Genomic DNA, 14,232 nt, shown 5'->3' with positions numbered 1-14,232 from the left:
GGTTTTGCTTCCCTCCAGCAGAACTCTGCTTTTGTACATCAATTAATTCATTGGCTTGGGTGGGTTATTTGGGTCTGGGTGATGATGTGATGTTCGAAGGCAACTCTGCATGGTTAGTCCACTTGGAATTATCTCACTCAGAATGGATGCATCTTGCTTTGTCAAAGGAGATACAATAACTCTTTTCTGTTTTCCCCAGAGACTAAATGACTGTCTGAAAAAACTGATTATATGAATTCCAGATGAGCATGAGGATCTTTCTAATAATTAGAAGTTACAATACACTAAGCAATAAGGGTTTTCTGTTCTTGATTGTCCCCTGTTCAACTTTTGATTCCTTTCTGCTGCCATCCTGATTACCAAATTTGTTCAGATATTGACTGGAGTTTGTCCAGTTTGACTGCACACTGAGGTTAGAGGCTTATATTGTGGAGTGACTTGCTAAGCATCTCATTCACGGAGGACTTGGTGATATAGATTCTTTGTATAGTATATATTCATCTCCTTCATAGCCTGCTTTTAGTCCAACTTGTATCCAGCTAATAATTAGTAGACATTAATTGTTGTAATCAGACTAAGAAAAGCACACACACAAGGCGAGTTTTTAGTATTCAGTTTGTATTGGTGTATGTGAAAGCTAACCCCCACAGGGGCTCTGTCTACAAGCACTAGGGACTTCTCAGAGGAAAATGTACTGACAGATCTCAGGTCAATACTATAATCATCCCTCACAGAGATTGATTCTGGACATACCGTAGGTAATGGGTATATTTTTTGTTCTGTTGGGATTTATGTCACTTTGTGGTCCAATTGTTCTAGACATTTTGTCCATCAAAGCAGGAGCATCTACACAGAGCAATAAAATAACAGCTTGTCTCCTTGGATCTAACAAACAAAAAACCAAAAATGCTTTTTGATCACTCAGACTTTTCCATATCTGTAGCGCTTAAAAAAATTTATTGCAGTAGCTTTTATAGGCAAGAGTTGGCTGTTAGGGGCTTTCTTGACTAGGAATGAACTGGGAAGGAATGCAGTTATCTAGCCTTGTATCTCTAAATGTGCATCTGGAAAAGAGGTAGCAGTTTTACCTGACCGCTTTCTGGCGTTGCCCCCTCCTTCCTCCATGCCACGTATGGCCTGTAGTGGCTGGCGCGTTACTACGGAGCGGCTGCAGGAATCTGACAGTGTGACAAAAACAGGCAAACCCTGCCAGGCCAGGTATGAAAGGAAACTGCTCAAAGAGAGTTAGGCCTGCAGCAAAAGAAGCTCTCGGGTGGCCTCAGTACCTCTGGAAGTAGCGTAGGGGAGCTCTTTGTGAAGAGTCAGCCCGCCAGGTAGCAGAATGGCGGAGCAAGCTGCATGTATTTATGAGTCTGAATAAAAGAGGAGACTGATGGAAAATTTGAGGGCTTTGGGTATAAACTCAGTCACTCGCAGCTCAAATTCTTGTCCCGTCCTCCCCTGCTATCTACACTTCCTCTGGTTTTCTTTAGCCTCTTTCTTTCTGCATTTCCATTTTGCCTCCTTCCAGCATCCCCCCTCTGCATGTCCATTCTTCTTCCTCTTTCACTCGTTCTTTCAGTCTTCCTTATTTCCTCTAAGGAACATCTCTTGTTGTTGTTCTTATCTAGCCAGCAGGAAGAGCCGCTTCTGGCCCTGAGAGTTACTCTGGCTCTGGGGTCACTGAATCTGGCCTGTTGAGGTATCTAGGAGAAACACTTGGTATGTTGACATACTAAGATGAAGTTGTCAGGATGGCTGCTTGGAACACTGTCTGATTTGACAGTATTTACTCTCTCTGCAGTTTCGGTTGAAAAGAAAAACAGTGCATCTAGGGAGTAAAGCTACAACTTCTAGCCTGGACCTGGTGCTCTGAAGAAAAGCATTATTTTATAAACGGATAGTGAAATGGTTAGCCATCATAGAAGATAACACATTATTGATCTGTGATGATTTTCTGAGGCTATTAAACTTCCAGGCATGATGAAAACAGTCTCCACTTGTTAAGCCAGAACTTTTTAGGTAAGGTTAATGTGTTTCTAATCATAAATGTTCCCTCTTAATAGCCAGACGTCTCCAACTAAAATATATGAATGTAGTATGTTCTATTATATTCTACATGTATATGGAGCCAATAATACTAGTGAAATAGTCCCATTCTTCCTCTGTTTCAAAGAAATAACATTAATGCTTGTGCAGGATAATGAATTGAGCTCTAGGGACTGAAAGTCTCTGTTCGTTCACAGAGCTGCTATACCACACTCAGCAGCAACGTTCAGCTGCACTGTATTACAGAAATGCCCTGGTTTTAAGATGGATTTCTTCCATAGTCAAATAGGTAGCTCTACATATGGTTCGTTCCTTGGGTCATTTAGTTTCTTGGACAAATTCAGGATTACCAGTCCCAATCCTGAATATAATTTGCTGAATGTTGCAAACAAGCAACAGTGCTATTGAGATCACTACTCAGAATTAGTAACTGAAGAGTGAGATATTGCTTTGGTACATTTCCCTGGTTTAGGAGTATTCTTAGCTGGGCTTTCTCCCAGTACTGTCATTTACGCTAGGTAGTGTCAAGAAAAGAGGAAAACCTGCAGCTGAAGGCTGGGTCACATCTTAATTTCCAGTACAAGTCATGTTTCTTTTCTCTGTCCTGAAAAAAGATTTGAATCATTTGAGCAGGAGGAATACCTGATTAATGGAATGTCAATAGATAACACTAATCCTTATATGGTGCCAACTGCAAATTCCTACCTCTTTTGGTGTGTTACTTAAGCATAATTTCATTTCAGCTGAAAAAAAAAAGTAAAGGGTCAAAGTGTGCCCTTACAGGCAAATCCAAAGACAACATTTACATCTAAATATACAATTAGGTCATAACAAATCACCTTGGTCAGGCAGTGAGCTGCCTGATCTTTTATGCCTGACAATCAAAGGGCAGATTCTGATACACTTTTGGGAAGCAGCCAAATTGGTTCCGTCTACATGAACAGGTTCATAAGAACTTTAATTTGAAGAAACTGCTTAGCTCACATTTCATACATGCGTGCAAACCTGTTGTAGCTCCCTTATAACATGAGCTCTCAGATCTGAGTATTGAAACAGTGCTCGAGTCCTGGCAGCCCGCAGAATTTCATGTGGACATAAAAAATAGCTGGAACTGTAGCCCTGAGCAGCAACACCTTACATCATAAAAAAAGATGTCCAAAATTTATCCCCCAAATTCCCACAGTTAGCTTGAACAGCTCTGTGAGCGATCCCCGATCCAGCTGCATGTCCAGAGGTTTTCCAGAGCTCTGTTGATTCTTCTGTCAGTTGCTAGCTCTCCAGTTGTTGACAGCGACTTTCTCCGCTAGTACTTATTAAAACCAGAGCCTAATAATGCATTTTTAAAACTTTATAATTGCTCTCTCATGCTACGCTGACATCAAATCCACAGCGGGCAATCAGAAAACCACGGACTTCTTGTCCTCATAAACTTCCAGGAGCGCCTGTTACCAGTCTACTATGTGTTGTTCTAAACTTTACTATGTTTTATAATCTGTTCAGTTGTATGGTCTCCTGTGAACTGCAGATATGAAATATTTACGTGAAAAATCCAGTGCAAATCACAGAAATAGGAAAGGAAAGGCATTTTAAAACTTCTCAGAACTAATTACGTGAAGCGGTTAGGAAACCTCAGAGAGTGTAATAGCCATGGAGACTTTCTTCCTGCCTTTTCATTGAGACCAAGTGGATCGGCCAGATTAGTAGAGTGCTGTGCATGTCCAGTAGGTATAAAATATTAGCTATGTAAAAAGTTACCTGCTATGTAGACAGACATACCGTGTACCTGAATTTAGCTTGAAAGCTGGATGGCTTACCTGTACTCTTTCAGGCCATTGGGACTACTTTTCGTGAGTGACACTGTCATTTCTTTTAATTGAAAGGGTCAACTTCTGGAGTGTGATATTTAGCCAAATAAGAAAATACTGCTTTGAAGCAAATGCTAAACAGTAGCAAAAATATACCCCATCCTCAATTTTCCTACCTTTTCTTTCGCAGTGCAATCCATTGTATAATATTGCACATTTCAGCTGGGTGAGCACATTGGCGAGTATTTCTACCTTTGAATGGTATCAACCATCTCTCTGGTTGAGATCAGCTTCATATAATGCTTTTGGAATGTGATGCTCTTAATTTGCTACGTTTTATATCTAAACTGTTGTGCATTGGCCGCTGACCTGCCATCAATCAACTCAAATGCCTCAGTGCCCTTTCCATCCATTTGTGTTTTCTCTGTGTGTGCTGAGAATTAGATTTAAAGCAATGTGCCAGTGATTAAACAATTACTCTGTCCTCTCTCTTACATATCAATAATTCGGAAGAGAAAAAAGCCAGCTATTCTTTTGTGTGCTTGACTGTGGCCTCTAGCTTTGAATCTAGTATATGATGACAAAGTAGCTTCTGCTTGAAAAAAGAAATAATTGTAACATGTGTGGCCCTTTCAATTCTATTTGGGGACCTATAGCCATCATAAAATAAAGAGAGCAATTTAATGCAGGCTTTGATAATGTCATTTTCGGTCACCTTTTAATTAATAAACATATAAAGCTTGAAATGGGATAGATCTTCTGAACTAACAATGGCAGCAATGTGAACTCATTTTCCAAGACAATTTTAAGGGTATTTGAAGGTGAGCATTACTCTTTAGGAAAAGGGCTGGGTTGACAAGCTACGAATTAACAGCCACTAGGATGTATTTGGGCTGAGACTGCAGGACACTGATCTTATACTGCTCTTCATGTGAGCAACTATTTTATGCTGTGTAAGAACTAAATTGTAGAAGTTGATGACTCTGAACTGAAGGAAAGCACAGGGCAGCTGACTTCCCCACCAAGTTGGAAAAAAGGACTGGCTGTGAGCCGAGACATGTCTAGTGAATGTCTGCTCTTGGTCTCCACAGACCTTACTGAAGGGTACTGCTTCTCTGTATGCTCGTTATGGAGGCAAAGGCATAATCCCTGCCACTGTAGCCTGTATCAGTATATACACTAACCTTTTGGATGCTGTTAAAATAATCATTCTAAGTGGATAAAAGTCCTCGGAGACTCCATGTTGTTTATTAGACCCCGGGGCTTCTGTTTTGTTTCCTGGTGTTTCTGAACTCCGTAGCAGCACTGCTTCTTGAGGAGGCCTGTTCCCAGACTTCTTTCCAGGAGCTCATAAAATAGGGGAGGGAAGACATGAGGAGAGGCAGAATGGCTGTGATACTGGAAATGGCTCTGCTTCCTGACTTCCCATTGCTTTTCCATTGCTCTCACACACACACACACACACACGTGTGATTATCCGTGCAATGTGTAACCGGCAGCCAGAGCTCACCTCCTGGTACTTTGACAAACACAAGTTTAGTCCAGATTCCTGCTTTGAGCTAAAATACACAAATAAGCAGCAATGTGATTAGGAAAAGTAAAAGTACTGTTTCAGTTTACATCCTCCTGCAAAAATGATGTTCAGTAGTGTTAACTGGAACATCAAGTGCTGATTATGATTATCAGGGGAACTAGTCTCTCAACAATGGCAGTATTGTAACAAGAAGACTTGTTCTTTTCCTGAAGGATCAGTCTATTACTGGTAATCAGTGTTTTGCCATGTAGCAAAATAATGGCATTTTAAGTTGTACGCATCTTGCAAAAACAGGCAAAAGAGTATTTTTAGGTTATTTTTAAATGCTTCAAAATTCTATTTTATAAAATTGAATTCCTTAAATTACACAACAGATAATCAATCACAGTCCATCTAATTGGACAGATAGTAACCTAAAGGGTGGTCTCTGTCACAATGCTCCCTTTGATCTGAAATAGGAAGAACTGGTGCCCTTCGTCGTGACCTGAAGGGGAACAATTCCAAGCACTATTGTAAGCTACTAGGGAAGCAGATGAAGAGGTCCTGAACACACATCCAGGAAAAATACCTGTTGTCAGTCTTCCACCTTTCCAAGCCAAAAGTGTTGAATTTGAATCCATCTGTTGACCACAACGGTCAGGTTTGCCCATGGGGAAGGTGTCTGCCTGCCACGTGTCGAGCTGTTCACCGTGAGTGTATAGATGATGTTGCTACGCCATTGGTGATTCACCAGCCCTAGGTAAAATGTGGAATATATGAGGCCCTGTTTGTAAAATAAGCAGGAATATTCTCTGGCAACTGTATTTGCCAATTGGTTTCCAAGTATAATACCTGTACAGCTTGTTATATTAGACTAAATCCCCAATCCTTAAAGAGATTTAAATTCCTAAATTCCATTGATTTTGGTGGAAGTTAACACCTAATACAGTACGAGCATAGGTTTTTAAGTGACTACTGTGTTGATATTTATAGTACAGATTTTATCTCAAATGAAAGGTTGTGCTCTGCCTGGGAAGAATGAAAAATAAGTACCACTGAGGATACTCAAAGGATGTGCTCCTCTAAGAGCATCATCAGTTCCGACTAAAACAAGGATGCTCCGTATCCCACAGCCTTGAGTTGAAAATAGTTCACAGATGTTCAGGAGAGGGATTTGGCTCAGCCACTAACGAAATACAGAAGTGAAGACATCACTGAACTGAATGGAAAGACCGCTGAACTGAAGGAAAAGCATGATGAACTGAAGGGAAAGACCATATCAGTTTGAAGTAGCAGGGACAATTTGACACCTCCAGCAACCTAGATTTTTCCCAGCAATGTTCCCTCCTGATACTACCTGCATTCACACTGGTGAATTTGCAAGAACACATCCCAGAGTAATCCATTTGCAAGCATCTTTTCTGAACCAAAGAAAAGAGCAGTCAATACATATGCAGAAAGGAAAATATTCTTATCTCATTAACAGACTTTCTTTAAGCTTGCTAAGATTAGAATACTTAGTTATTTCAAATTGGTAAAACATGCATTCATTATAAACACGATTATAATGATAACTTTGTAGATAATAATCAATTATTTAAATATGAATTATTTCCCTATGTTAGAGTCGTGTTTTCAGCTATAATCACCTCGGGTGCTCAGTTTCTCCCTCCTTTACAGCGCCTCTGGCTGTGTGTGGAGCATTAACCATTTGCTTCCAGACACAGACTGGGAAAGTGCCAAGTTCAGAAACAAAATTTTCTCTGTTGTCCTGGCTAACAGCTTAAACATGTGTCTCCTCCTGACGTTCTTAGATGGGAAAAAGGGGAAGAAAAAACCCCATGCAAATAGCTGTCTTAACCCTCAATTTTTTTCCCTTTCATTTTTATAAAAAGCTTGCAAAACTGCACTGGGAGCAATGCTTATGGGCTTAGTGAATCAAAAACTGATGCCCTGGCTATTTGGAAGTACATGCAATCATCCATTTTTAATAAGAATTCTGAGAAGATTAGCACCCTGCAACAAGAGCTTCATTTATAGTGTTGCAAGGCTTAGCGGCACAAAAAACTCTCCTAGCTTGCGTGCGCTCTGTAACTCGAGATGACAATTTAACCAACTTCTTTGCTTCTCCTCATGGTGTGGAGAAAATCCACCTTGAAATATTAGATCGCTTGAGCATGTGCAACATGCTAAACATTTGTAAGATAGACTATTCACAATGTTTATGTGCAGCAAGTGGAATTTAATCTCTTTTATTCCTTGCTCCAAGTCATGTCAGTTGTTTTCCCCATTCTTCAGTAGTCTCTTTAATATGGTTTGCACATATTTAATATATTCCCTCTGAGGTTCTCAACACACTTTCAAGAGCTAGCTTTACCTTCCTATGACTCTGCAGCATATCTAGAATGTACTAGCATGAGAATATACCTTTTTTTTATAGATACATAAACTGAAACATTGAGAAGTTAAATGGTTTGCTGGTGGTGATGTTTGGAGTCAATGACAGAAAGGAAAGCATTCATAAAACTGGACTATCAACATCCTGTTTTAACCTCCAGCCACAGTGGTGCAATCCATCTCACCTGACTTCAGGTGTCTGCAAAGCAGATACTAGGCTCAAGTTAGTTATCTGTTCTTCTTTTCTGGTCAAAGAAGAGATGCAGGCACTTCTGAGATGGAACTCACCAAAGCCTTTAGTAGTTGTTTAGAAGGGGTCAAATGAATTCTGTCCTGTGAGACCCTACTTCTATCTGCTAACTGCGAAGGAAGCCTAGCTCGGATATTAATAGCTATGCTGAAGATCTGTAATGTTAGGTGAGACAAATCCCATCCAAGCTTTCTTTCCCATAAATTTTAATTCTGAGTGCTAAGTGGCTCTTTATCAAGAAGAATACTTTGGCAATGAGATTAATTAAATACTTCAAGGGAAAACTTGGCTGCTACCAGATTTAACCCAGGAAGAAAGGGTTTTTTATTGTCACAGAACACTGAGCTGTGTATGGGAAGAGGAGGAAGCTTTGAGCAAATTTTTAGCGTGATGGGTCAGTGCCTAAGACATTTAGGCACTGGGAGGTTCATCAAAGTGTCATCTGGGATTTTAAAAGGTGCTTAAACACTAATTCTGTAAGCATCTTTGAATACTACAGAGCGATCTTATTACATTTTAAATAATTTTTGAGAATCTGGCCCTAGGTACTTCAGAAAAAAAAATCTATGGATATCACGAGGGTAGTTGAGCAAGAGAAATTCATATTTCACAGGGAGGGTAAAATATACTACAGGAACTGTACCGCATTTGGGCATGGCGATTTATATGCTTGTAGGGATTAACTTCTTCACTTTGTAACTGCTTCATAACACCGCTGTGTCTTTCAGTTTGTACTCTCAGCTTTCCAAGCAGCAGTGACAGCCCTGGGTGGAAGTCTGTTACTGCAGAAGGTGAAATGGTACAGCTGAGCCATTCCTAAGCAATAGACCGCAAAACAATGATAGTCTGAAAAGAGGGACAATGAAGTGTATGAAGTTGTTGAAACTGGCTGACTGATAGTTTGTTTTAATATCTAAAAAAGCTTGATAGGTCTCCGTGAGACTGGTGCATAATAACCTTGAGCAAATGTATTTCATTGCTTCCATACCACTCCAGTCTAACTCCTGCCTCTTGTTTCCTAACTTGCAAAATGCCTGGGGCAGGAACTGTGATTTTCTCTGTGTAGCAACTACCATCCACTGGTGGCTGAGGTTCCTAGGCATTGCCATTGTAATAGTTCTGTTCTGATACTTGCATGGGAATGGAGGCAGATGCTCAAAATTTCATATCTTCCTAAGATGGCTCACCGAATTAGAGGATGTAGAGGCAAAGAGAAGAGGAAAAAAAGCAAAGAGTGTTTTTGTGTAATACGTGTCATTTTTTGAACAATGCCAATTCCTGAAAACATGCACTCCTGTTTAGAAGGTTTTTGATTTATGTAGAGTACGGAAAGATCCTATACTGATGTCTGAAAATGTTTCTAATGGAATTTGGCTTGCTTCAACAGAATACAATGATAGGTGTGTTTTATGCTGGGCTGGGAAAAGAAGGTAAGAATTTCATTATTAATATCTTTGTAAATAGACCATTAGTCATCATGATGGATATCAAGTCGAAAACATGGCATAGCTGGCAAGCGCATTCCTTAAGTGAATCTAACCTGAACTTAATAAAGAAGTGCCAAACTAACTGCAAAACACTATTCTGCCAAGATTCAGACTCTAGTCAATCATTCTGCCAGGTGACAGTGTGTTTAATGCTAGGACAATATATCACTTACAATCTCAGCTGCTACCAGCTCAGCAGAATTAGACTATTTACTGAACAAAAGCCAGTGAAATACTGCTAGTGGCACAGAGTTAGGGCCACTGCTATTCTTAGCGGAAGTTTATGAACTACACCCTGCACGGAAAAAGAACTAAGGAGATGGGAAGGAGCCAGCACCGCTCTTAAAAGCCTCAAAGAAGACACGATGGCAGCTCTATCAATTGCATCCCTACGGAGTTTGGCTGGAAAACGTAGAATTGAGGAGAGCATGGTACTATGCTCATATCCCTTCACTGTGGCTGACAGCAGTGCTGCTGGTTACTTGCACAGTTTGTGTGCTTTCAAAATATGACAGCAACTCATGCAAAAGCTGAAAGAGGTGGGAAGACTCTAGTCCCCTTCTAAAGTTTTTGAAAGAAAAAGTAGAGATGGTGGTCTTTATGTCTCAGCTAAGCTCAGATAGCTGTCTCGCCAAAAAACTCGGAAAATGACTGTTTGGTTTTCTCAAGTGCTTTTCATTTTAAAATATATGGAGTTGCTTGCAGTTACCTATTCTACCCTAACCAGTGTGTTGCATTTATATGTATTTACTCTCTGACTAATTGAAAAGGTTTGTCGAGTCCTGAAAGGGAAAGAGCTATGGGAATTTGAAGCAACTGCAAGGGCACGTGTAATTATTTTAGGTGAATTTTTCTTTAACATGTGTGTTTGGGCCCTAGAATTGCCCAGGCGCCCCTGGACACAAACTCAGACTTACAAATGGGCTTGCACAGCTGAGGAAGTTTGTATTATTTCCTGTGAGTTTGCAAGCTTCAGGGTGTGTTAAGTGCTATTTTCTTTTGGTCCTTTGGCTCCGTGCTAGAATCGGTGCCCAGGCTGGGATATGGCTTTGAATTCTGGACAGATTTTTAGGGGAGAAGTTAGGAGCTGGCCACTTGTGGCAGAAAGACCATAGAGCAGATTTAGAATGGCACATAGGAAGGCCGGTGCAGGAGGTATCTCTGAGAGGCACTGGCTCCTAGCGAGCTCCTAATTCCCCGGGAGCCCAGAGCCCCTGCCTCACACAGAGGCAAGATACTGCCAATCAGCTGATTGGCAGCATGTTGCCTCTTTGAGAGGCAGCGTCTGTTGGCTCCTGCAAAGTTCCTGCCAGCATTCTTAAACTCTAATTTGGGAAAGAAAATTACAATCTGGCACATCACCGTTGGAAGGTTGCCGACCCCTGCTCCACACTACGAGCGGCAGCTTCAGAGAACAGTGGTATGAAACCGCCTTTGTTCCGTGCATCAGGAGCGGGCGTCTGAATGTGGCTCCTCCGCAAGGCTGCCTAAACTGTACAGCCCCACTGAAGGCAGCGAAGGCAATGGAGTTGTCCACGTGTTGACAGTGAACAAATTGTCTGCTCCTATTGTTGCTGGATGAGCCACAAGGTAACCAGATTGATTTTTATGATCCCTCACTGAGTGTTCAGGACTGGTGCTTGAAAAAGACATCTTTTATCTGTCAGCCAGTAAATCTCACATTGAGTTGCAAACATACTGGAGAGCTAGAATTCAGAAAGACCGTTTTTATGAATAGACACATTTTCAGAATAGACGCTCTCCTGAACACACAGTTGTTTTACAGGAATTAAAGAAGTCCTTATGGTGGATGGATAAGCCAATTCAGGATAAAATAAGAACCAGACTATACTTTGAGCTGCTGTTTGAACAGAGCCTTTCTGAAGAACTTTAAAAGTTCTGAGTTTTGTTGGTCTTTTTGCCTTCTTCCCTGCTTTTCTCTTTTCAGGCTTAATTGGAAGCAAACAGTATAAAATAGCAGGTAAGAGGCTTTTTTGCAGCATTATTGACATGAAATAGATCAGATTTGCAACAATGTTTTTTCCAGTTTATCAACATTACTCAAGAGCTTGGATATTTGACATGCATATAAAGCAAAATCTGCAGCTGACCAAAATCCAAATGCCACACCCAACAGCATATCAGCTACAATGGCCACCCCTGTTAGCTTCATCTCTTCAGAACAGCCATAAACCCAGAAGAATGCAAACTAAGCATGAGAAAACATGGAGTTTTCCTCAAATGAATGTTCACGACACTTCCAGGTCATCCAGTAAGTAGTATTCCATCCCCTGCACCATCTCTGCCTTTTTAGTAACAGATGATTGATGAGAGGACTCCAGAGGAAGCTGCAGAATATAGCCCCACTGAGATCCACCTCTATTCTGAACTCTTGTCTTGGTTTCCGCAAATCCTTCCCATCTATTAGAGAAGTTAATAACATACTAGCAGTGATTGAAAGAAAACAGAGTCTCTCAATGAGAGAAACCGTGGCTGTTGAGACATCCGTTTCACCAAAGGAAAATTCCAGATCCATTGTCAGTTCTTTTAGCAGTCTGTGCACTTATGCAGTACTCTATATTTTGAAAGTGCTGTGAAAAAAATCCCATTAACTACCTGATTCTCTTGGAAGCCCCACAAAATAGATACTAACTTTTTTAGAATTGGGATACTTAGTGCTAGAGTTGACAAGACCTTAAAGATTTGAAAGAAGCTGAACCAGTGCTGGCATTAGAAACTGGGGAATTCCTACCCTATGGTCACCTGTTCAAACTATTAGGCAGCTCGTCTTTACCTGAGTTATGTTTTCTGTATCTAGTGATTACATGATATGTATTTCTTGGTCATGCATTTTGAAATCAAAAAAGGGTTAATTTTATAGTCAAAATTGCTCAGAAATTACTGAGTGTCTTTAGAGTGTTCATTTGAGAGAGTGTCCTGATGATATAATAGTACTTAGCTCATACCATAGTGCTACTATCTTACGTTGTCTTGGCTGAGTGTGGTGTTTAACTGTACTGAAAGAACCATGTGATGAGTTCTGCATATATCCTAGCGCGGTTTGACAGTAATACTTAACAAAAATTAACTGATGCCACTCCTTGAACGTTTGAACGGCTTTGAGCAGATATTAAAGTTGTAGCAAACACGTACTTTTAGGAAACAAAGCTATGAATTGCAAGGGATTGCTAAACACACGGTTCGAACTCTTGAGTTTACATGTATTTCCAGCCTGTTTCCTGTCTGGGAGTTTTATTCCAACCACATCCATATTCTTTACATAGGGAATATCTTGTTCTCTTTAATTGGAGCCGCAGTTAGGCTCAGATCTGTAAGTGCTTAAAGTGAACAGGGACAGAGCCTGAGTGCCTAAATGAAATCTTGTGATCCCAAGAACCTCTTCTTAGCTTCTGTCTACCCTGATTGTGCTGAAACTTCCCAACTGCGTGAGATCCTTAACTTAAAATAAAGTGGACTCAGAAGTGCCCCTGTCTCAATAGAAATGAACAGTGGAGCATCTGTCTTCCTTAGAGATCTCTCCAGATCCCCAAATGAGATGCTGCTTTGTTGGGTCATAGTCTCTCCTCTCGCCAAAGGGGGGTCAGATGTGTGCTTCCCACTTTTGAGGAAAGTGGCCCAGCCACCAGAATTGAAGAAGGTGGGACTGGCCGAGATCTGCAATGTTCTTAATGCAATTGTTCAAACTGGCCAGAAAGAATAAAAGATTAATTTGGCCACAGAAAGAGATTTCTCTCCTAGCTTATTAGATAATGAAACAATTTTAATACTTCATCCATGGCCTTTTCATGTAAAATGAAGGAAGAGGCCATAGAAGGGAGTCTGGAAGCTGGACAACCGTCTTCTCCATTGCGTACCTTACCTGCTGTGCTAGTGGGTCAGCATCGTACTACTTAACTTTCCCATCAAACTGAGTTTTCTGCATCTTGCAGCAGCTTCCAGAGAGACTTACTGCATTTGGCTGCTCAGTAGTTGCAGCTTTAGTGCCTGGCGTCTGGAGCAAGTCTTTAGGGTCCGGGAAGACCCAAAGGTAGAAGACACCGTTGAGTTGTGGGTCCCAAGAGGAAAGATCAGTTCCTCGGTAGCAGGGAATTCAAACACCGATGGGGGATGTTATTTAAATACTGTCCCCATTACTTCCTTATTGACTCTGCAGATCAGTCTGTCTCGTGTTTGAGGCACCTAATTCCATACGCTGTATGGACGGTGCGTTCCCACTCTCGTCTCCCTAGGGAAGATGCTTGAGACGTTGATTTTTCTTCGGTTTAGGTATTGGAGGTTGTTGGGTAGGTTTTGTTACTGGCATTTTGTTGTTGATAGTGTTTTGGGTGGGTGACGATGTAGGGCTTATCGTCAGGGTGCGAACAGGGGCTGGGAGCTCCGGGTGCTCCCCCCAGGCCGGCCGGGTAGGGCCTGGCAGCCAGGGCCTGTCCTACTGCCCCGGCCAGGAGCAGGGCAGCTTGTGGGGCACCAGGGCAGAGCCAGACCCAGGCGTGAGGCACCTCCCCGGGGCCAGGCCAAGGCTGGGCCGGGATGTGGGCCCATGAGTGGGCCTACCTCGGCAGGCCCATGGCTGGGCAGGGCTGTGGGGAGCTGGAGACCAGCCCTGCTGTGGCATCCCTGGGGCAGGGGCTGGCGGTGCAGGGGGGCTGAAGTGGGGCAGTGGGCATGGTAGGGGAGCCCCGAGGGGTGGGCAGGGGCAGGCAGGGCTGG

General features: G+C 41.8%; 1 protein-coding gene across 11 annotated transcripts in view; it reads left to right on the top strand.

Moving 5' to 3' along the window:
• The window catches only part of SOX5 (SRY-box transcription factor 5), a 649,868-nt gene that overhangs the window by 328,622 nt on the left and 307,014 nt on the right, over nt 1-14,232 (top strand). The window lies entirely within an intron of this gene.

This window comes from Opisthocomus hoazin, chromosome 1, assembly GCF_030867145.1.
Source record: "Opisthocomus hoazin isolate bOpiHoa1 chromosome 1, bOpiHoa1.hap1, whole genome shotgun sequence".
Lineage (NCBI taxonomy): Eukaryota > Metazoa > Chordata > Aves > Opisthocomiformes > Opisthocomidae > Opisthocomus > Opisthocomus hoazin.
Note: the sequence above shows the minus strand (reverse complement) of the source record. Positions and strands in the feature narration are given on the sequence as shown.